The sequence below is a fragment of the Cygnus olor genome, chromosome 7 (assembly GCF_009769625.2).
Source record: "Cygnus olor isolate bCygOlo1 chromosome 7, bCygOlo1.pri.v2, whole genome shotgun sequence".
In the NCBI taxonomy this organism is placed as follows: Eukaryota; Metazoa; Chordata; class Aves; order Anseriformes; family Anatidae; genus Cygnus; species Cygnus olor.
Window position 1 is genome coordinate 11,448,839 of NC_049175.1, and position 23,924 is coordinate 11,472,762.

General features: G+C 38.2%; 1 long non-coding RNA gene across 1 annotated transcript in view; it reads left to right on the plus strand.

Moving 5' to 3' along the window:
- LOC121073570 overlaps window positions 1–23,163 on the plus strand; it is a 186,543-nt gene extending 163,380 nt beyond the window's left edge. The window contains exon 6 of the long non-coding RNA XR_005821800.1: window positions 23,065–23,163. This is a non-coding gene — a long non-coding RNA (uncharacterized LOC121073570). The remainder of the gene's footprint in view (window positions 1–23,064) is intronic.
- The last annotated feature ends 761 nt before the right edge of the window (window positions 23,164–23,924 follow it).

Consider the following 23,924-nt stretch of genomic DNA (forward strand, 5'->3'; position numbering starts at 1 on the left):
TTCTATTTGTAAAGCAAGCTGCCAAAGGCAGGGGGTGTCTTGCATCTTACTCTATGCTTATCAAATATCAAGCATGATGAGACTTCATATCAGATGGCTCAAATGGATGCTACTGTAATAAATAATAAAGTCCTGTCTAGTTTCATGAAATCTGCTTCTCATACCTGCTTCTGGAATATGAGAGCTTTAAAATCATTCACCTCAAGAAATGAGAACATAGTGCTAATCACATCAAAACAGTCGGAAATCCAGTGTTGCTTTCATTATCCTAAAGTCAGCAATATGCCATCCTCATTGCGCTTTTGTCTAATGGAATTTATTGAGGCTCTTTATCCTTCACACACACTGCAAAGGTACGCTTTGTAAAGCTGAGAAAGCTATAGAGGTAATAGTGTAATAATTCAGCAAGAAAAACTGATTTGCAAGTGACCCATGTCTCAGACTGTCAATGGTCCTTAAAGGTAGTGCATAAATTCTTGACAAAGAATGGTGTGGGCTTGGGGTCCACCCCTTTTCATAAATAAAATGGCCTTGTAAGAGTCGGTCACAGAGCTTAATGCAGAATGTTATTTTGCATGTTAAAACCAGAATTTGTCGAGATGGAAGTTATCTATAAGTGCTTATGTTGCAGTGCAGTCTCTAGGCTTTTACTCTAAAGTAGGTTATGCTGTAGTGCTTGGCTTCCTGGATGAGAAATAAAGATTTTATTCTTATCAGCCAGTCTTTGAGTGGGAAAAGGATTGTTCTGCCTTCTTGCCTATGCTTCTTGAAGGGTTTGGCAACAACTGCTTATGTTCCCCTGATTGTGCAGGCTTTGAGCATGTCTTTTGTGTGTGCCGAGGAGGTCCGAAATGACACTGCTCTGCTGTCATGGCGCGGCTCTGCCATGCTCAGGACAGAAACCAACTGCTTGTTGTTACACAGAAATGAATCTTGCTAAAAACTTAAGGTATTGCTTACCCTGAAGGGATGAAGAACATTAATTTTGCACCAGCTGTATATGTGCAGCCAGGAGCATCTTATTAAAAGCAATTCTTGCTGTTTCTCTAGTAATTTACGGCACAGAGAGGTTCAAACATAGAAGGATTATTTGACAAAACCATGTTTCTAGGGGGGTTTATACTCCTCTTACATATAGGATGGACACAGCTCAGTTGCTGGAGCTACTGATAACTGTGGTAGCCCACTACTGCAGAATGTCCTGTCAGTCAATGTCAATCAGTGATTTCAGACAAAAAATACATTTACAGGTTTCTGCAGTTTTGCAGATGCAAAATGTGTAGATGGAAGCTTTTTTATTAATAATTTAGAGGTTGATTTCTATATAATGAAAATACGAATAGGTTGTCTGCACTCAAGCAATTTATTCAGATTACTCAACTGAATTCGTGTGGAGCATTGAATGATTACAAAATATATTTCAGACTGCTTCATACTAGGCTTATTATAGAAATGAGCTAATGATCAGGGTATAAGTGTATGGATTAGACCTAGGAGGCATCCCCAGGAAAACTATTGATGGACTTGATGAAGAAAGTTTCACTTCATAACACACAGAGTTCAATCCCATCAGATGTCAACTGCAGTCAAACAGGAGTCCAGGAAATTGATTCTTCTTTTAAAGGATTTTTATAGTTGTCCTTTGAAAATGAGTATAATGACTGTACATAAAATGTCTATTTAAAACAAACAGAAGGCAAGAGAAGAGCTCTTGTTTTACCATCTATTATCTCCTCATGCTCCATGCATTGGGAAGTTCAGATTCAAAAGCAATGATCCACAGGGTGATCTCTAGTTTACAGTACAATATTAGCCACCAAAGCTGCCCTCTGGGTACTTTCAAGGGTGTCAGTTCAGCACTGTGCCATGTTTAAAAGGTGACATTAAAGCACTGAAACAGCCAAGCTCATTAAGTAGTGTAACAGAAAGTGGTTGTGGCTGTTTGATGTATTTGAGAAGAAGCTGAAATTTGTATTAACCCCGTTAATAAATGTTAAAATTCTGTTTCACTTTGTTTTTTCACTAGGCATATAAGGAAGAAAGACCTTTATTCTCACTACTGACCTTCTAAGTTGCTGAAAAAAATAATAGGGATTCGGTGAATATTAAAGTTTATTGTATTAATGGGAAGTCAGAATAATAGGTCTTTTTCAAGTAAATTTACTTTAAAGCATGGAATATCTTTTGTCTTTATAAAAAGTTGAATAGAAGTTGAATATAGATCACAAGTTAAAGAAGAAAGCAATCATTAATGGGGTTACATTTATAGTATCTGTACCTCAGATTACAAGTGTTATTCTTCAGTAGTTCTCATTCAGTTTAGACCTTCAGTAAATCCGGGAGCAATTTATTAAGGTGAGGGGCAGATGGGGAAGTTATTGTTCTTGACATTTAGAGAAGTCAAATTACAGCACATGAAGTTTTGCTCAGCAAAATATGCCTGCAAGGGAAAAAGGAATGTAATTTCCTTGATTTGGTAAAGGGTGTTTTCTGCAGGGTGTAGTGTTAACATGCGTGTGATCTTGTATTTCCCAGTGCAGACACACACTTCCTCTTAGTGGAAAAATTAATCTGTGCATATATATAAAAGCACATCAAACAACCAGTAGTTCTTCCATTTCTGTATTTGGTGACCTGCTGGTCTTCACTTGTTGTTCTTTAGGAGAGAGTTCTGTAATGCTGAAGGAAATTAACTAAAATGAGATTGAGTTACTGATTTAACTTCATGGTTAGACCAGTGGTCTCCAAAACTATTTATGATTGCATACAGCTATTAGAGAGGAGGGGAGGGGGGGGAAACCAGCTTGAGCAAGCAACCCCAATATATGTCTTTCTAAATAATTATATACACATGTGCTACTGTACATGGGTATTATGTACATTATAAACCATGCACATACAGAAATTGGAAGGATGAGATAATATGGAAAGAAATGTTTGCTTTGTCTGTGTTTTATGTATTAATAATCCTAAAAATAATCCTTCCCCACACCCCAGTGGATTGTCTTGTACCCCCCACCAGGGTGTGCTCCCCCAGAATTGGAGACCACAGGGATGAGGCCCTGTCCAGAGAATCCTGCTCCCAACTCCATGGGCTTCCTTCCCACTGTGTCCTTAAAAACCCCTGCGTCTTCCTATCTTTGGAATTAGCCATGCATCTTTTGTGATCACCTAGTAATGAAGGAAGGGCAGACCAGGAAACATTTGAGGATCTCTTTCCTAATAGATGTACAGAGAATTACTATTTTTACATTTTTGATTATAAGACTAAAATGCATAGTTTTACGCTCCAAAATATATATATTTACTGTTTATTTAGTTGGGGCTTTCCCCCAAAAGAAATGTTTTTCCATTTTAAAGTATCCATTTCGAAAGTGATGAAAATCTATTGGAAGTTGTTTGAAAGATTTCGTAATCCTCAAACTAAGTGAAAGAACATGTTGCAGGCCAACTTACCTACTCTGTATGGAAATATATGTTATGTTTTGCTCAGAAAATTAGTGAAATACTTTTCCAGTTGAAATGAAATACTCTGTGGGTTATAGAGCAGTTTAACAATTGAGTTGAAAAACTACTTCTTAACAGCCCCACAAAACTAGAATGCTTTTTGATAGTGACCTTGAGCAAAATGATTTTCCAAGAGAAGATTGCAAAAAGGAGCGTGGCTCATTCGGCAGGGAGCAGGTGGGCAGGAGAGCTGTGAGCTGAGTGAGGCTGGCCCTGCCTGCGGCGCTGGCTTGGTCTGTTGGCAGGTGCTCCACAAGCAGGGAGGCTGCGGGATTGGCACTGCTCTTGTTCCCTTTTCTTCGTATCTGGGGTTCTGAGATGGATGATTGTATAGAAACATGTTTTTCCATTAGCATTATTGTAAATGGATTTTAGTGTTTCTTGTGAGAGCAAGAAGAAAGCAGCACCAAAGCTTGGGGCTTTGATGAAGGGCTTCTGTCACATTGCTCCTCCTGGCACAGGACCCTGCTGATACTTATGGGGGGGAGAAGGGGCTTGTCCCTCCTGCGTGGGGGAGATGTCTTTACTGTCTTGTTTTGCATGTATGTTTTGAAATATATGGCTACGTGGGTGCTAGTATATAAACATACATACATGTATATCTGTATATTTCTGTGTGTGAGCTCCATTACACCTTGTAGACTTACTTGGCTATGGAGTATGACCTTTGTGGCACGGCTGAGCTCCGTGTGGACAGCTTACTGTCTCGCTAAATGCTTGCCTGAGCATCTTGGGATCGCCTCTTGGCTTGTTTGATGGTTTCCTGCCCATCCCAAGGACCTGGCTTGTAGGAGAGGTCCATGCTTTTCTGCAGCCACCCCTGGGCAAACAGAGGCTGGGTCTCCACCGTGCAAGGAGGCTCACCCTGGCGGCAGGCTGGTAGTGTTGTGCGTGGCACCAGGGGCTGGTGGGAGAGGGGGCAGAGGCATGGAGAGATTTGGTCTGAACTGCTGGCTCCATGCTGGTTATCGTATTTGAGATAAGACTCATCTGACTTGCACGTTGCCTTCTTTGTGAAGATGTGATCTTTTCTATCGTTTGCTCCCCAGTTGCTGTGTGCCTGCTGTGCTGCACAGGTCGGGGTTAACCAGGAAGCTTAGAGCACCCACCTGGAGGGGAATGTGCTGGGGAAGTGGAAGGAAAGGAAAGCTGAGAGGATGTCATGGTATCTAAAATGGACATCAGTGCTGTAGTAAGATTAAAGTTACAGTATCTTGTGAATTGTAGCCTCATGGCCTATGCAATTCTAACAGAGTTGTGGGGCATACTCAGCAAACGCCAGCTAAAATCAACACCATGGAAGATGTCAAATGAGTTATTGCAGGGATGCGGGCCACAAGCCTGGAGCTGCGTCTGCTTACACCACTGAAGTCAGTAGAGTCCATACCAGGCACTTCTCTGGGCAAATGCAGTATCAGAGTAAAGGTTTCCAAGAGGTTGGGAGTTCTGTTGTTGCTTGTTTTGAGAGGTAGTGTCATGTTGTAACACCCACAAATACAGAATTAATTGGAGAAATTCCCTTTCTTTCCCTAGAAACATTACCAACAGAAATACATATCTAAGGGGCAAAGAATGCATTTCTACAAAAGGAAATTATGTATAATAAAACAGTTTGCTGTTTGGCTGAATGAAACAAAACACACAGTTTGTGAGCTTTGAGACGATTCATACTGCTGCCTCAGAGTAAAATCCCTGAATGAAATTAAATTGCATTTGGTTTGCTGGTTGGTACTCTCTAATTTCTTTAAAAATATAATTGATTAAGAATGATTGAATGGAAAGGCAGTGACTTGGGTGGAATTCTTTCTCAAGCTGGGTGAATAATGGATATTTTATTTCATTGAAAACCTAAATGTTTGGTGGGGGCGGGAGAGATTGAGAATGAGGAAAGAAGTATGACTGAAATAAAGTCAACATACCATAATAGTTCTGCTGCTAGAATAGGACAAAGAGGAGTGTTAATTTGGTGTCACTTTGTAGTAAGTTCTGCTTTTTTTCAAACTCTTTTCTCACAACAAAACAGGTTAGCACTGCTGAAAGTAACATTTACTTTCTATACGATCAAAATGTTCTCACTATTCCACATTTCTTTTCTCCTCATTTCTGGTGTACCCAAATACCTACTTGATTTAGCAAACAATAGGGTTGGAAACTAATTTTTATTGAAAAAAAAAAAAAGGAATTTCATTCAGAACTAGTCCTTGTGCCTACTCCAGCCTCACTGTAGCCTTTAAAATACGTGGAGCTCTGTGTGGAGGCACTAAAAGGACTCCATAATCTTCCCAAGGACGACTTCCTGTGGTTTGGTGCCATTGCAGGTGATAACAGAGCATTTCCTAAGGAGCTTTGTGCAGGTCCCAGGAATGGTAATATGGTGAAGGCAGTCCAGGTGCCCCAACACAAGGGTACGAGGCAGGGAATGGCAGGCATTTGCCATAAGCTCGATGTGCTGCACCTGGCTTTTTGCATTTCCCATATCTTGCTGTACTGGGGGGGAACAGAGGCACCATTATTCACATTGCTCCTGGGTGGGGCTATGAACTTGTACGCTGTGCATTTTCCAAGTGCAGCACAGAAAAATCCATGGTGTTAGCTGCAAACCACTCAGCAGCTGTAGTCATAGTTGCATTGAAAGCCTTCCTTGATGGTGTGGAACATATTGAAATACGTAAAAGAGATGAGGAACAAGGGAAATCATATAATACTGTGAAATTTTTGCATAAAAGTTGGTCACAGTAGTTAAATGAAAAATTCTGTCTGCAGCCATTATTTAATCAGCAGCTCAAACCATTTAAAGACAAACATCATTGCTTGCACCAGAGACAATTTTATTTATTATCTGCCTCTCGAGTTGCTAGGGATTTTTCCATTTACTCAGCTGGGAGCTGTTACAAAAGCCTGTAATGTGGAGTCTGCATGAGAAGAAAGCATGCGAGTTCTTCATAATGCTGTAGTATAAGGAAATGTGTATACGAACCAGCTACCTACTGATGAAGGTTGTGCAATGCATGTTGGATGCTATTCTTTACCAAAAAAAAATCATAATAATTTGCAAATAGGGTATGGATGATACATGCTCAAGTCCTTACTCACCAAAGCAGTTATCATGAAACTGAGATTTTAATGCAGGCATTAATAGGGGCATTGCCACCGCCCGCACCCAAATACGATAAAAACTGACTTAAAATTTTACAGCTTCTTATAAAAACTAGGCGTCAATATCCCAAAGTACTAGAGGTTTCTCTTATATTCATTTCAGGGATTTACTCCATTCCTCTATCTATTGAGAACAGTATTGCTTGAGATGAGACAAATTCTAAGCTGACCAGAGAATACAGCCACCCTCCAAGAAAAGAGTTACTTTTTCAATAACACATTGACTTGAAAATTGACTACAAATTTAGAAGAAATTACGTAGTTATGAACTTGAGTTAAAGCAGATGCAGTGTAGTTTGGCTTTAAATGTGTGGCAGTTTGTATCCATTACTCTGTTCAATATGCTAATGGAAAACAAGGTCAGAATAGTAAAGCATCAAATGAAATTAAAAAAAAAGCACAAAAAACCACAAGAAACAGAATCTGATCTATGTTTAGCTTTTGTATGGGATAGCAGTAGCGAAACACAGCCTGTAACCAGATAATATTTCTTTTAATAGAAAGCTGAGAACTGGAACACCTGTAGTGCTAGAAATTTATGCCACAGTTCTGCAGAAGAAAAAAGAAAAGGCTGTATAAAAGAAAACACTGCATGTGAGACTTAAGGTAACACAAATTATGTTGTCCACCTATATTGGTAACATGATGCTCCAAAATGCAAAAAAAGCCCCGTAGACTGCACTGCAGTTTTGCAAGGTTGACTTAGCAGACAAACAGGCAGTAATGAAGAGTAATGATAGGACCGTTTTCCAAAAGGGAGGGAGAACAGAGGTGTAGTGTGTGGTGTTCTGCCAGGAAAATCACAGAAGTGACTGCAGTGGATTGAGACAGACAAACCCCCATAACGTGAAGCTGGGGGAATGAGCTGATGCACGATGTATGTTGTCTTGTGTAGGCACTGTGTGGGTGCCTCCGAGAAAATGCCTATCAACGGTAGTTCGGGGAAAATCTGAAAAGGGTCAGCCTAGCCGAGTGTTGATACGAGAGGATATTAGAAAGAAATAAGGCAATATCCTTCAAAAAATTCAAAGTAACGGTAAATAAAAAAAAAGGAAAGGAGGATGATAAATTAACGTAACTTAGGCCCTGCTTTGAGAGAGCATTGAACGGGGTGATCTGCAGCGGTCCCTTGCAACGTAGGGCTTTGTTCAATTCTGTGAAATACAAGTATGGTGTAGCAGACAAAAACAAAAAATGAGAAATGAGGCTGTGGTTTTTTAATGCATCGGGAATATGATCCCTAAGGCAGAGAAAATTGTTTTACTTATCCTGTGCTGATACTTCTTGGGATCATGTCAGTTTGTAGTCCTCAAACCTGAATTTGCTCAGGGTGATGTACACACAAAAACGGATGGAAAGAGGGGAATACCCTGTTCAGTATTTTGGCAAAATGTTGTTCTAGGCTGAGGGGAGGTAGAGAATAAGTATTAGAAGTGAGAGAGTAGTAGCGATAGAGTGATTGGATGAATGAAAAATTTTCCAGATTTCTGTGACCAATTTCTTACCTTGTTGTAAATGATCAGCAGAATGTGTGTCACATCTGTATGCCTGGAGCACTTGCAAAATGTACTCATCTTTAGAAAAGAGTAAAAGATGAAATGAGTTTCCCTTGGATTCTCAGAGTTAGTCCTTCCTGATTGCTCCTGCCACCTTGTGTGAGCACTACAGGGTGCCAGGTAACAGTATGGGTTTAAGGAAGTGGCAGCCTGGGGCAGTTGTGCGTGTTCTTTTCAAAATAAACAGGTTCAGGAATTATAATTACAGGGTTCTGAAGATATATTAAATTTGATTTCCATGAGCAAAGCCTCATCTGTTTCCCCAAGAGTATCTGTGATTGCATGCACTGTGACATTCCTGCAAAATCAATCTTGTTCTGAAATCCATGTAGTGGAGAGAGGCAGATTTTCTTTCTGGAGCATGAGCATCATTGTCTCTCTGATTCTGCTACTTGCTTGCTTAGTGGAAGGAAAGATTCAATCCAGTACCAGCTGAGCTAGGTCAGTTGTGCTGTACTTTCCTGTGCCTGTTATGGCTGCAATGGAGCTTAGGGACAAAAAATACTAATTTCCCTATCTTGGCGCAAAGGTTACTTTTCTTGCTCAATGGTGGTGCAAGCCTGCTTTCCCTTCTCACTTAAAACAAGCAGTGACCTTGTTGTGCTTTGGGGTGCGGTGAGTACTGCTTGTGTTGTTTGATACCTCCTTGAGTAGGAGTGGTGAAGAACATGGCTGCAGCTGAGATGTGCCGAACCCATGAGTCTGGGATCCCATCACGGGAAGGAAACTGTTGTTGTTCTTTGTGTCCTTGAACCAAAGCACAGTTTTAGGACACAAATGATAGCTGTGCAGTGTATATAGACACAGAGGTTTTGCAGCTGAACTCCCACTACTGTAGGGGAAAGGATTTCTTAAGCTTTCTGTAAGTCTGTAACAAATCGGGGGTTGTCCAGCACTCAGGCGGGAGACTGCTGCTTAACTCAGTTTTCTGTTGCAGTGTTTGGTTGAGACACATCTCTTGGTGTTTTCACTGTGTTGATTACATTTTTAGCCTAATTAATATGGTACCAATCTCCTGTATGCAAAATGATGATTCCTAGATGAGATGAACCCTGTATGCCAACCCCTGCCTCCATGTTGTCTTTGTCCATTCAGTCCTGCTACTCCTCACTGTCAGGAGGAGCTCCTGATGCTGCCCTCCTTGATGATGGCCATAAAGCAACTTGACCATGCTGAGGCTGCTGAAGCTCTGGGTGTGCTGTCTGCAGTGCTGAGCAGCAGTACAGTGATGTGTTGTACTTCTGTTTGACTTTCTCTTTGTTGCCTCATGCTGTCTAAGCTTTCCAGAGCAAATACAGTGCTTTAAAGGGAGTTTGAGTCTTGGCTTTTATAGCACCTAGTGCTACAGTGCAGAGTGCTAATGAAAATGCTACTGGAATGGTAGAAGTACAGCCTAAATCCACTGGGCTTCACTGGCAATATTGCCTGGAGATGTAGCCTTGTAACTGATAGGGCTTTCCTAGATTTTCCTACTGTGTTTGGTTAAATGTAACTTGTTAAGTGAGGTAATTTGGTAAGTGAGTAATGAGGTAAATGCTTAAATGAGATTGAAATGAGTAATAAACTGTCCTTGGGAATAAACTTGAAAAGGCTTGAGGACAAATGGCCCTTCAGGCAGTGTGCAAGACTGCATCAGGCAGTCTGACATACAGTAAGCACCAACATTGATCCGTTTCTGAATATGAATGCCCCCGCAAGCATCTAATAGCAAATAGTGACGTGACATGCAAGTGAAGCATAGTTACACTGGGAAGCTTTTTGGATCAGGAATGTTTATTTCTTGCCATGTATGTCATTGTATAAAAAAGGCATCTGCCACTGGGCAAACTGTAGCTGTAGTTTTTTGGCTACTGAGATGCTGTGAAAATGCCATCTGGGAAGCGTGAAATAGAAGTCTTTGCCAAGTTATTATTAGAGTAACGGTACTAAAAAATAGTTTAATTTTTTGCCTGTTGGTGCTGTTTACATTGAACTGGCCTCATTACCTGAATAAATCATGTTAAACTTCTGTCAAGAGCACAGAAAATGCCAGAATGTTTGGGTATGGTCTATGTTATTTATCAAGACATTTATTCTTAAAATCTGGTGTTCGGTATAATGATCCAGGGTATATTCTGATTCAGGCCCACGTTAGTCTGGACATCCTTCTAAGGTTTTCAGTTGCCCATTGCCAGTTCTGCAGTGAGCTAGAAAGGTTTGTTTTCAAAATTGTTGAATGGCAGGAATAATTGTGAAAGGAAAACCAAGCCAATTGTTATTTTTTTTTTAATAAAATCAACTAGATTTAATTCTCTAAGTTGTTAATCAACTAGTTAATTCAGAGAAATAAGTATCTCAAATTTCAATACATTTTAAAACAAAAATTCATTTAGATTTAGAAATTCAAAATATTAAATTATTATAGAGAATTATAGAACTTGTCCAGAGGAGTGTTGTGGCTGTCACTGCTGTGCATGTAGGAGGTTACGGCATCAAAACTTAGAAATAAAGTTTTTATTAGTAGTAAATAAGGACTGTGTTTATTAGTACTAAACAAGGGATGAAATATGTTAATATTTAAAAGAACATTGCATTGATGTGCCAGGGCTTATAAAACTGTAACGTGGTTAGATTAAATACGTTGATGGGACATGTATCATGGTAGATTTCCCACAGTGAATAAAAACCAAGATCAGCAATTTAAAATTCTAGGAAGTACAAGAGTGATTGTGTTGAACTGAAGTAGGTTAATGATTAAGATCATTAACAACATCTAGTAATCATATTTAGGGAAACAGTGTTGTGTAATAATAATGCAAATTCAGTGTAAATAGCTTGCTTACTAACATTACAATTCAACTTTATGTGGAGATTATGAAGAAAATAATCACAGTAAAAACTTGTAACAAATATAGATGTTATACTCAAAATTAGTTAAATGCTATTAAGAAAAAAACACATCTTCAAAGTTCCTTTTCATAATACTTGATAGAAACATAGAGATAGACATTTGTGTCAAAAGCTATTTCAAGATTAAATGATAGTTAAAGGTCCAGTGACTAGCTGAGGGTTGTTGCACAAACTACATGAACAAAAATGGAGGTTACAGTAATCACATTAGGATTTTCAAAATACCATTGTGTAATCTGATTTGATAGAAAACAGTTTATCAGAGTAGTGCATATGATTTTTAGACTGAAAGAACTTCACAGAAACAGTCAGAACTTTATTGAAAGAAGCTTCATTAGGGAATGCTGAAGCATTTATGTTATTTATTGAATTAATGTCTGTCTCTGTGGATAATTTTAATTTCCATTCTGGTTAAACTGAAGGTTACCCTCAGGCAAGCTGATATAGGAGAGGAACAATCCTTTCGTCTTTTTATAGCAACACTTAACTGATACTGAAGTTATCCATACCTTGTGAAACCAAGCACTTACACAGATTGCTCTGTTTACTGCTTGACCTATCTTTTAGGGATTGTCTGGAGGAATGCGGGAGGTAGAAAAATATGTATTGCAAGAAGAGTCCTAGGGTGTGGGGTGAGAGGACATAAGATGGGAAGAGTAGATTTTTTTTTCCCAACTGTAAGTTTAGCATGTTTCCATGCTTAGATTGACCTTTGAATCCTCTCTGAAAGGATTTGCAGGGGGATGGTTGGCCTTCTGGGGCTTGAAGTTGACTTCAGAGCTAACCATCTTTTTATCACTCCAGATGAAGATCACGGAAGGGGTTGTCAGTGGTAAATTGCATGTAACAATCTGTTTTTAATGATCTGGGCAAAGAAAACATACAAGCAAATAAAATGCCCTTAGCACAGTTTTAGGACTAATAATCATTTTTACTAGTTTACTATGACTTTTGCTAAGTTACCACTCTAAAGTAAAAAAATAAAAATAAAATAAGTGTGGTACTTGAAAGTATGTGTCATTAACTCATAGTTGGTATATTTCTCTAAGTAAAAATACACAGCATATTCAAAGTTAGAGAGGCAAAGCATTTTGAAATTTATGGGAAACATATATAGAACAGGAAAGAACAAATCAATGCAACGAATTACTATGCATTTCAATGCTCGTCTGTGAGTGGAGAACATGTTCATAAAAGTCTTGAAGTGTCTTTTCCCTTCCCTGAGATGAACACAAATACTCAGAAGTATATGCTGATACAGTTGGTATTTGTAGCTTTAATACACTGTGCTCAGCAAGACAGTTATGATCTCTGTTAATTTTTGTTCAGACCAAATGCAATATAAAGTATTCATTATTCAGCAGTGGGCCTCTTGGTGGATGCCTAAATTAGCTGGTGTCTGCAAAGCTAACTGGAGTCTAGGGTAGTGAGTCATGAAGGCAGCCCTCACAGTCACCTGGGGATGTTGGTTTCTTCCAAGAAGAGCACGATCCCCCTAAATGACAACTGAGAAAAGCATGGGTAGGTTTCCAGGTACTGCAGATGCCATTAAAATTGCTGCCTTGTGAATGATAGCCTAGAGCCAGGCTCTTATTGCCACAGAAAGCACCACGTCAACCGCTAATCTGCCCGACGAGTTCTACCATTCAGTATATGTTTGGGGAAGAATTTTAAAAATCTGAAGGCTGTTTTGTGTGGCCAACTCCTACATTAATGAACCCTGATATTACTAGGAATTGGCATCTCAGTGATATTTGCAATAGGTTAAGTTCACCAGTTTGTCTATTTCCAATGATTAAATGCTGTTGGCACAGAAGTTTGAATTTATATGACAAGATCTTAATTTTCTCAGTGTTTCAGCAAACCCACATCTTCAAGACCAAATTAAGAAACATTTTAAGTAGGAAAATTTTCTGTGGAATAATTCAGTACTGATTTTTTCCTTTTCACTAGGTGCTGGTTTGGATTTGAATAACAAGTGTCTTTTCCAGCAGGTGGTTGCAGGCACTCGTTTCTTGCTTTTGTTGACGTATTCTTGCTTTCTTTGAGGTTTAACTTCTGCATTAGCTTTCCTAAATTGTCGTAGAGTTGGTACTCTATCCTGAAGGTTTCACATTAAGAATTTTTTGTCTATAAAAGGCTCTGAGTTGGAGTAATTCTCTTAGAAGATGACTGATGAACTAACTCACTTCTAAGAAGTAAGTAGGCATATCTGAATCAATGAAGAAAGATAAATGTGTTCATTAGCTGCTAATATTTCGATGAAACCCAAAATCTAGATGTACCACAGATCTGAGCAAGTAGGGAATTTCTTACCATCTTTAACAGTTCAATCTTTAGGCCCAGGTGTTCCTTAGAGTACATTATTTTTACAGGGAACTGCACCGATGAGGTACTCCAGTCCCAGAAGTAATCAGTATCTTTACAGACCCTTTTATTGGGCAATGCAGTCTGTGACTGCTGCTGATGACTTTAATAATTGCATGATTCATTTGTCTCTGCCCATTTTCTGCCTGTCAGGTAAGCTGCATTCACCTTTAGAGAGGTTTCCGTTTTCTCTCATGTAATCCTTGCTCTTTATTGCAGTTGGTTCAATAAGACAGATAAGAAGAGGTGTCAAAATAGGAACTTGTAAGTAGCAAAAAAGGAGAGGAAGAGATTAATTTCTTATCATCATAAAACAATAAGAATTTTATAGGGCAACAGGAAGATCGCTTCCTTGTTCTTCTTCCAAATAGCACATAGTTTTGTTTTTTTTTTTGAAAGTAATAAAGATGATTCATATAGTTGATAAAAATCTGTCGCTCGGTGCAGGAAAACTTTTACTAAATTTGGATTATAACATTCAGAGCACACTTCATTTGAGATCACTGTTAAATTACAAAAAGTGTATGTAACTTAAGTATTTTAAAATACCTAATTATATTATCTATTCAAATACTCATGTCTAGCAAATGAAATTTTAAATATAGTAAAGTGAGGTGCAGTAGTGAGACTTTAATAAAGAAGTTCTATTTCAAAACAAATACCGCTGTGTTCCATATCCATCTTGGAACAAAACAGTTTGAATTCTTCCCATCTCTGGTATTTTGTGCTTTTCTAGACATCCTGTGTCTACCTGCCCCCTTGTCTTCAGCTCATTCATAGTTGCTTGATGTAATTTTCCAGCAAAGGAATTCCAAGTGAAAGAAAAATAATACTTTTGCCTGTATTATGATATAGGCTGACCTCACTTATTACTCTCTAGTCTAGCTTTACTTTTGAAAAAGGTACAGACAGGTTTATCATTAGGTTACAAGCCTGTTGAACACCTACACAACTGATTGAAGTTTGGTTAATTTTTTGACTAATTTTGTACTTGCATTTTAGAAAAATGAAATTAGAGAAACTAAGGCTGCATGTTTTTGACGTTAGGCTAAATGTCCTGGAAGGGTGCTAAAGGGATGTTGTCAAAAATTGTCATCAGTTTTTTCAGGTCAGACTTACAGGTTTTTGTTTAAATCCACAAAATCTGATGCAGTAATAAATTATTTTTAAATATATATATATATTTATTTATCAAACTCAAGGTTAAGTATATCCTTAAATGGTGTTAATTATTTTTCTGAAACTCTTTGCTGATTTATGATGTATAACATCATTTAGCTACATTTCATATAGGTAAAATAGCTTTAAATTTCTAATTAAAAAAAAGATTGTAAACATTAGGCATAATAAATTTATGTCCTTCTGTTCAGTCTCTGATTAGGCAGAGTTGAGAGTAATACGTTTAAAAAAAAACAAAAAACACCACCAAGTGACTAATGATGAGCAGTTATTGACAGATCTTCACTAGAGTAGAAGAAAATTCAGATTAGGACCAAAATGTGTCCATGTGAACACAAAGCTATTGCTGCAAGAGGCTCCAGTGCTGTCATTGCTACACAGTCAGAATCTCTCAAGCCATAGTCACTCTTGAGCAAGAAACTGCTTTCCTAACCCTGCAGGAAGCCCTTCAGATAATGATAAAGTTGTAAGTGATAGTAATGGAGTATTTGACCATAATTTGAGTCTTCTGTTTTAAACATTTGAATACCTTGCAATTAAAGACGCATTGTGTAGACCACAGGTTTTATTTCTGGCTGGCTATTGGAAGTGGGATAGAAATCGGAGTTACGGTTTGTCTAGAGTTGGTACAAAGCATTCATGTTGTCTTTTAAGTTTCTCCCCTTTAAAAAATTTAATTTTGATTCTCCTTTTGAACGTAAGCGAGCATGATTTTTAGTAGACAGTTGAACTTGACTACATAAATTCATTATGGGTAGTTATCACACCCCAATAGGGTGCAGTTGCTTTTCAGCAATTTCCTGATTCAAATGATTATTTATATTTATACAAATCAACACTGACTTTTTTTAACTAAAAATGCTTATATTCCCTTTTGTAATATTTTCCTCCAGTCATAAATGCTAGAAAATAGATATAAAAGTTAGAAAAAAAATGTCAAGCTTATATCACAGTTTCATAACTTACCAGGAAATTATTGAAGGACTTCAGATGACTGTATTAGTTATTTTAAGATCACGTTGATTGCCATACACTTAAATTTTCCATGACACCTGTTAGATGTGACTGTCAATTTACTGTCTCCTTTCCCACAAGCACTAACAAAGATATGTTAGCAGTACTCTTTATTTGTCAGATGAAAAGGCAGAATTCTATTCTTTCCAGCACCCCAAAAAAAAACACATAAGAGCTTTTTTTCCCCACCACATCACCACATAAAGTATTTTATGTTTTTTTTTTTCTTTTTTTTTCCCCTTCTTTCTTATGTAACTTTGACAAACCCAAAGAGACTTGGACCAAACTTTCAAATAATTCTGCTACACAGGACATGTCAGCCCAGAGAGAGGAAGATTCAGATGTGAAAGCTGTGTGACGTTAAGTGTCTCTTGGCACCCAGTAACATAAAAAAAGAATAGAAGGAAAGAGAGTTTGGTGAGAATAGCTTTCTTCTTGTAAATACTGTAAAAAGTTTAAGGAGAGGGAATGATAACAGATGAAGAGTGGAGAATGGAGAGTTGTACAGTATGAAAGGATTAGGTAAAAGAATATTACTGTGGTCTAGGAGAAGGAGTTTCCATTTTATGTGCTGAACTTGCACTGTGTGACTCAGACTTCCTACAGTGGATGTAAATTAAGACACAAGATGGTAACTGGTAGATGACAGACGTTTGTGCAATGGAAAGAAGGTGGTGATGTAGTAATTCAGGTTTAAATAGACTACAGTTTCCAGTTCCATGTAGTTCTCATTTAATTACAGTATTTAGGCTTTGTTTGTTTGCTAGAATAAAGCTCCATAGTGGTATAAAGAATATTCTTCGATTTCTTTGACATGTATGTGCAGGGAAGTTCATTGCTACTCTATATAGCGTTGAGATCAGCATTAAGTTTGTAATTTATACTGCATGGTTTTGATTTGAGGTTCTTTTTCTGCAGCAAACTGCCAATTAGAGACTTCTGCAGAGAACAGTTTCCTGGCTGGCAGACAGATGTGGACATGGACACAAGACAAGTGTCTGGAGCAGTGGTTTACCAAATCTAAAACATTTTTCCATGAAGGCAGAAGTGTATTGAGCACTTCTGAGATGTAGAATTACTGTCAGAACTGTAGCCACACCAGCTCTGCTTGCTGAAAATCCAGCCTGAAGTTTTCTCCCTCATGTCTGTGAAGGCAGCTGAACACATTCTTATTCTTGTAACCTTTTAGTTATTTAATGAAATACTCTTATCCATTTCAGATTTTTTAGTTTGCAAGAGATTGCAGGCAGGATAGGATCACAGCATAGTTCAGGCTGGAAGAGACCTGGGGAGGGTTGTAAGTCCTTCCTCCAGCATAAAGCAGTCAGCTTTTGGTCTGGACTGGGTTGCCTAGGGTTTTACAAGTCAAACCTTAGAACCTCTGAGGAAGGAGATAGCACAACCTCTCTGGGCTACCTGCAGCAGTGCTGGGCTGTACTCATGGGGAAAAAAAAATCTCCTTATAGCTATTCTGAACCTTTCTTGCTCCACCTTAATCCTGTTGTGTCTTACCTTCCCACTGTATGCCACTCAGCCCGTCCAGACTCAGCTGTCTTATCATCTTCTCCCAGTCATTGTATTCTCCTTTATGCACGCAGAAATAGGTTTCGAATGGACTGACTCCATGATTTCCCAGTCACTTAGTGAGGTTTTCATTCCCCACATGAACCTTCTGACAATTTTTGCAGGTGTGTTCTCCAGTTGCTGGGCCCACCTCCCTGGTCACCATGCTTTTCCAGAGATGACAGGGTGGCCCTTTGAAGGACCCACTCAGTTTACTCAGCACCGTAAGATGCAACCTGTTAGATCGCATTGGCAGGTAGGGATCTGGCTCTCCTAAGTGTCTTTGATCCTTGTACATTGCTGGTAGTTCATCTTCTCTTTGAACCTTTTGACCAAGCACAGAGCCCTTTCTGGAGAAGACCTAGGCAATGAGAGTATTGTAGCTCAGCCTCTTTTGTGTCTGTTGTCACTAAGTCACCTCCCTCGGTCATCAACAGGCCGACATTTTCCTAGTTCAGCCTTCTGCTGCTCATGTAGCAGTAGAACATGGGTGGCTCAGGGAGGAGGCTGAGAGGCTCTGCCAGAAACATTGCCTGATACATGAAAATTCCAGGGCTTTTTCTTCCAGTATCTAGTCAGCGTCAATGGCTGGTGGAGGCTACACAGACTTCTGATTTGATCTAGTCTGTTCTCTTAAGCAGCTGCAGCCTTCTGTTCTTTATAGCTTCCTATAAATGCCCAAACATCTCTCTCTTTCCCTTCTCTCTCTTTCCCTTCTCTCTCTTTCCTTTCTTTCCTCATGCAACCAATAAGCTAGCTACCATTGTGTTGTATTAAGGTACGTTTTGGTCTTCTGCATTTCTTTCTAGCCTGAATGGGATTCCCATTCTTTTCGATACTCAGGTTGTGAATATGAACTCAGAAAAGCCCAGCCTGGTTACTGGCCTGCCTCCAAAGGGGATGCCACTCAGTTTCATGTGAACAGGGGAGTTAACTGGAGTTCGAACATTTTCAGTGTATATTCTGGGTGCAGGCGGTGAACTCGTATCTCATTAAAAATAGATATATAGAGAATTAACCCTTCCAGCTAGTTGAATCCAGATTTGTTGCCTGCATCAGGCTAACTTAAGGTCAACAGTTTTCCGATGTAGGAAGAGCAGTTACATTTTATTTACATACATGAAAATTTGAGCCATCAGTACAAAGAAGGAAAAACCTGAGAGCCTTAGAAATACAAAAAATGATGCAACTCTAAGGATATAGTATTGGAAAATAATAGATAATTGAGTTAGTTAATAATGAGCTATAACTGAGTTAGCTTGTATGAACTGCGGGACCAGTTAAGCATCTACCTATATCTAGCAAAGCACTGTTAAGAGTGTGGCTGAATGCTGTATGGGTCAGGACAGGGCTTGTCTTGCATAACGGATAGGCATTCCTCTGGAAAACACTGGAGAACAGAATTTTTGGCCCTGTAGCAGAAATGATATTGTGGCCCCAGGCATTTTTCTGTGTGAAAACATTTATTTACTGAAGCAATATTAGCATGAATGAGAGTGCTACAGATAAACTCTCTAGGCTGGGTTGGTTAGGATGCTGTACTGGGATATAGAGTATGGTCCTGTGATTGTCATTTCCTTGAGATCACCTTGCCCTCATACACCTGCACATCCAGCCCATGTCCTGAGGCAGTGAACGTGCGTGTCTGAACACCTCTGGGCAGCGAAGGACATGTAAACTCTGTCACACGCGTTTTGGGAGAAAGCCGCCAATAGAAGCTCCTGCCAGTGCTACCTCCAGCCAAGGCTAGCCCTTTAATTTCAGTCTCTTTCATAACGATGAGTATATGACTTTGTAGGAGTCAAATAGTTTTTTTTTTTTTTTTTTCTCTCAATATAGTAGATAACAAGGCTTTTTACTTTATTGCAAACGTTTTCTTTTTACAACTTCTTGTTTGGGCAGAAAAATAAAGCATTTATTATTTGTATGGATGTGTTATTTGCATAGTGTGTTCACTGTTGACTTTGTTTCCTGACACTGGATTACTTAGTTTCATAACATCAGCAATTTACTGATACATTTTTTGGGAGTTTAATAAATAGATCTGTGCCAAGTAGTGTACAAAGTAGAAGAGATATTCCATTCTTTACTCCAGTAACAGTCGTAATATAGTTACATCCATGTTTTAAAATGAATTCTTTATGTAATATATGTATATATTCTCTGTGAAAATAGTTGTTGCTGTTTCTTCTTCATAATTTCTCACTTTTTTTGTAATTCAGTGCAATTATTTCCTAATATAGTTACATCCATGTTTTAAAATGAATTCTTTATGTAATATATGTATATATTCTCTACAAAATAGTTGTTACTGTTTCTTCTTCATATTTTTTCACTTTTTTTATATAATTCAGTGCAATTATTTCCTAACATGCTGTGTGCAGTAACAATTACTTTTATGAAATGCCAATATTTACACCTGTGATTTCATGGCTTATAAAAAGTAAAGCATAGCTGTTTGTGTTTGAAGAGGACTAAAGCTTTGCACAGTGAGTCTGGAATAATTTCTTAGGCACTGCATTTTAAAATCTGCACTTAGCATCTTTGGGAGATGACAGTGATATATTCTCTATATTGGAAGACTGTTTTTCCTCTGTTGTAAATGTGTCCCCAAACTGATGTAGTAAAGCACCCTATTCCATCATGCAAGGACATTGTTTTTGAGCCATGCCAGGAGCAAGAAAGGAAGTTTTGATGCATAAAATTTTGAAGTGAATTATGAGCTGCATGATTACAAAAGTTAAGGGAGTTAAATTATTAAAGTTACTCAAAGATCAGCCAGTTACAGAAGCAGTCACTTAATTCATTTGCGAACCTGTCTTGCTAAAGTCAATCTCATACATAATGAACATTTCTGAGGGAATAACCATAAAGCAAAATGAATATCGCTAGGTATCTAAACATAACAGGAACATTGTGAAGTAGTTTTGCCTTGTGTGGGGATTTTAATGTTTGGAATTCTTTTTTCTGCATTTGTTTCTCACTTGAAACAAGTTTTTCTCAGATTTTAAAACAAACAAACAAAACAACAGCAACAACAAGCAACAAAATGCCAAAACTCTGTCCCTACTGCTTTTAGAGTATACTTTGTGTGATGTTTAACTTTGAGTAATTGGGTCTGTACGTATGTGTATAACGTTGAAAGGAAGTTGTGCATACTGATAGAAAATAGAAGTAACCTATCCTGTCTGCTCATTTAATTTTTCATAACCATATGTAATTTCAAATGAAACAGTATAGTATTAAGTGAATTCAGTTGATGAGAAACAGAAAATGTATTCTGCATTACCTGAATTCGGGATAAATGAGTAAACAGACAAAATGATACATACCCTGCTAAATTCTGAGCATGCCAACAGCATAAAATATAGATTCTGCTGTGCTGTATCATTCTATAGCTTTTTTTTTTTTTTTTTTTTAAGCTTCTGGTAAAGTCCAACATAGAAATACCAATAATTAAAATGAGTTTGTGGGTCTTGGAGAATTAGCTATGGGTTATTGAGGTTGCCTGTGGAGGAGGAGAAATCCATGAGGAGACAATTAGGAGAAGGTGTTTTAGTTGAGCTGAAATCCACCATATTGGTGAGAAGCAATCCTGAATCCCAACCAGCTCAATGCAACGTTGTTCTGAACAGCAGAGATCAGTCAGACAAAACTGTGATTACTCATTTTTTAAGATGTTCAAACATCCTATAACACAACAATTTCCACATTAAAATAGTTTTATACAAAGTTTTATGTGAAATTTTATATAAAGTGGTTCATGACCGCTCTACCTTCTAGAATGACATGAAACATCCTGGTTCTGTTCCGTGACCTTTCAGTGATGAATGAAGTATTTTGTGAATATCTTAGGTTCACAAAGCTCACAGTTGCCAAAACACTACGATAAAATGGATGTGAGAGACATTACGTACTTCTCAGGGATACCAGTCATATTCTTGTTCTTTTTCTGTTTTTCATTTTCCCTAATGGAAATCTTTGTCATGCTAATTTCATACCAAGTAAAACTATATTTGTAGGGAACCTGTTAGACTTAACTGCAGTTGTTCTCTTTAGGTATTGATGAGCACTGCGTAGCCCTGGATGTGTGTACTGTAGCATGTGAGACTAGAAATGGCAGAAAAGAAATAGTAAAGCTTAGCATGAAACAAAATTCCTGTGGACAAAAAGCTGAAAAAAGATTAAGGTGCATTGCAGGCCTATAAGCAGAAGACTTCTATATTCAATGTAGAGCCACAAAGCATTTAAAAAAAATCTTTGTACACCAAATTTAGAATGTTAATGAAAGGAGAATATATTCATTTTTTTCCCCTTTAAATCAAAGTTACCTCTGATTTTAAGTCAGTGAAGTATGTGAGTGTATATGTATTTCTCAAGCATGTTTAAGTTAATGAAAGCCACTTGGAGGTGCTTAGAGTTGTGTACATGCTTTATTGCCTTTCTGAGACAGGCTCAAATGTTTTTAAAATGATCATGCAATTACACTTGGTTAGATATGCATATAGATTATAAAGCCTTTTGGTTTTCCCAGATATTCTTGTGAATACAATGCTTACTAAACCCATAAAAGTTGATAAATATTCAACAAAAAATAACTACCTGAATTTGCTTTTTTTAGTTAGTGTAGTCTTATAGCTCTCAGTTGTTCTTTCACAGCCTGATTTATTACTATGGTAACGAGTATCTGCAAGAACTAATGCACATGGTAGGAATGAAAGAATTTTGAAAAGAAACTGCTTAGCTTAAATATAGCAGATCAACTGGGATGGATTAGTTTGAGGAAGCCTTAGCACTTCCGTTGCATATCTGTTCTCTGTGTATAGAGTTGTTGTAATGTATTTTGCATATGTCTTCAGGCAGAGTAAGGACGGTACTATATCCAGACCCTTCCCCTATACTTTGCAAAGAATGGAATTCCTTGGTCATATTTTCCCCCATATTCTCCATCTGTGTCATTTTTCTTTCTTCAAAAGAATAACTACGTCAGATTTCTACTCTTCTGCACCTTTATGCAATACTTTTTGTCTGATGCTTGATGTAGTTGATAAAATACGTAGGATTTATGTTATCGGATTATGAAAAAGCGTTCTATAATAGGTAAAGGAAAGTTCTCACAACCTTTATTTGGTATGCTTCAGAGTGAAGATTAAGGCAAATATAAACTTTCAGCTTGGTAACACTCTTCCTTCTTTGATAAGATCAGTTAGGGATTTCAGACACCTGCCACTGCAGGGTATGACAGTTTGGAGTCACAGGCAAGTGACAAGCTGTTCCTCCGCTGGCTTTCCCACCTCAGAAGGGCTCTTCTTTATATCCAGGAACCAACTCATCTGGAGCCCTGGCGTGTGCCAGTCCTCCTATCGATTGAGTGTGGTGGAAAAAAACACCCAGACTCCCAAGGCCTGTGAGCCTGCCTGAAGTGGCACGTATCTAAAGTGCACATGCACATCGTTTTTTGTTGCTTTATTTACATGTGTGCTTTATAGCTTCTCAAAGTCACTTGAGAGCACTCTCAAATTTAAAAACAGATGGGATCCACCAAAGCAAAGTGTTAGTAGGTTCTGAGTACCAAGTTGAAAATATATTAGGAAATAGAAACATAAAGCAAGTTCAGTTTAGCAAGAAATGACTCTTTAGTTACCTTCCCTGTTTTTCGGTGCATGTGGGAAACTGATGATTGTAGTCTTACATTTGCTCAGTTGTTCTGCTTGATAAATCTGATGGATAATAAATTATTAATATAGACAGCAGACTTGGTATTTATAGCATTTTTGCAAGTCACCCTCTTTTGACTCGAGCATCTATTTCAAATGTTCATCTTGTCTTACAGGATGCTGTCTTGAATGGATGGGCATACGCCGAGGATTTGAAACCTGTCACCTTTGTGTGGTCTTTGTTCCTTCTGCCAAATGGCAAGGCTTTCAGCAGGTATTAAAAAACAAAAACAAAGAAGTAACACTCTGTGGTTCAGTTGAAATTGGTGGAATTGCAGGCCTCATTAGTTGTAGCTTTGGCCCCAAACACAGGCATAGTGTGTGCTTGCTTGTCTGTCTGCTTCAAAGATGCTGAAGCCTGAAGCTGTTACTGTAAAAGATTTCTGTGGATCTAAAGTTTTTTTCTGTTTCTATAGTGTGTTTTTTTTTTTACCAATGTGAATGCTAACTTCTTTTATCATGTTCTGAATTCTCAGAGCAACATCTTTTTGATGGCCCCAAATAGTTTCAGTCATGAGACTAAGATTTTACTTGCAAGATACTCTGCCAGCGTATCAGGAAGATGGGAAAAGCCTCAGGGACCTTGCAAAATTAGATGGCTACTCTGCAACTCACTTGGTGCCAAATGTTGTTCTTTATGGCACTGCTTTATTTGTGGATTTAATATTTTTCTAATCATGAGAATCTTCCTTTCCTTTTTGCTTCCCCTAAGCATTTTTTTCCACTTTTGTTTCACCAGGTTCTATGTGAAAAACTGGCATTGGCAGGGTTTTGTGATCCAGGACTTTAATTAGAGTCATGAACATCAGCTGCCATGTCCTATGGAGCTTTCTGAGCCTTTGTCACAGATTGCGCTGAGAAGGAAGATACTTGGCAAATTTGTCTCTGGCACAAAACCTCCTGTCCCCATTTGTAAATGGCAACTATCTGTAATGCATATTTTTTCAATCTCTCTCTTTTTATGTACGCAAAACAA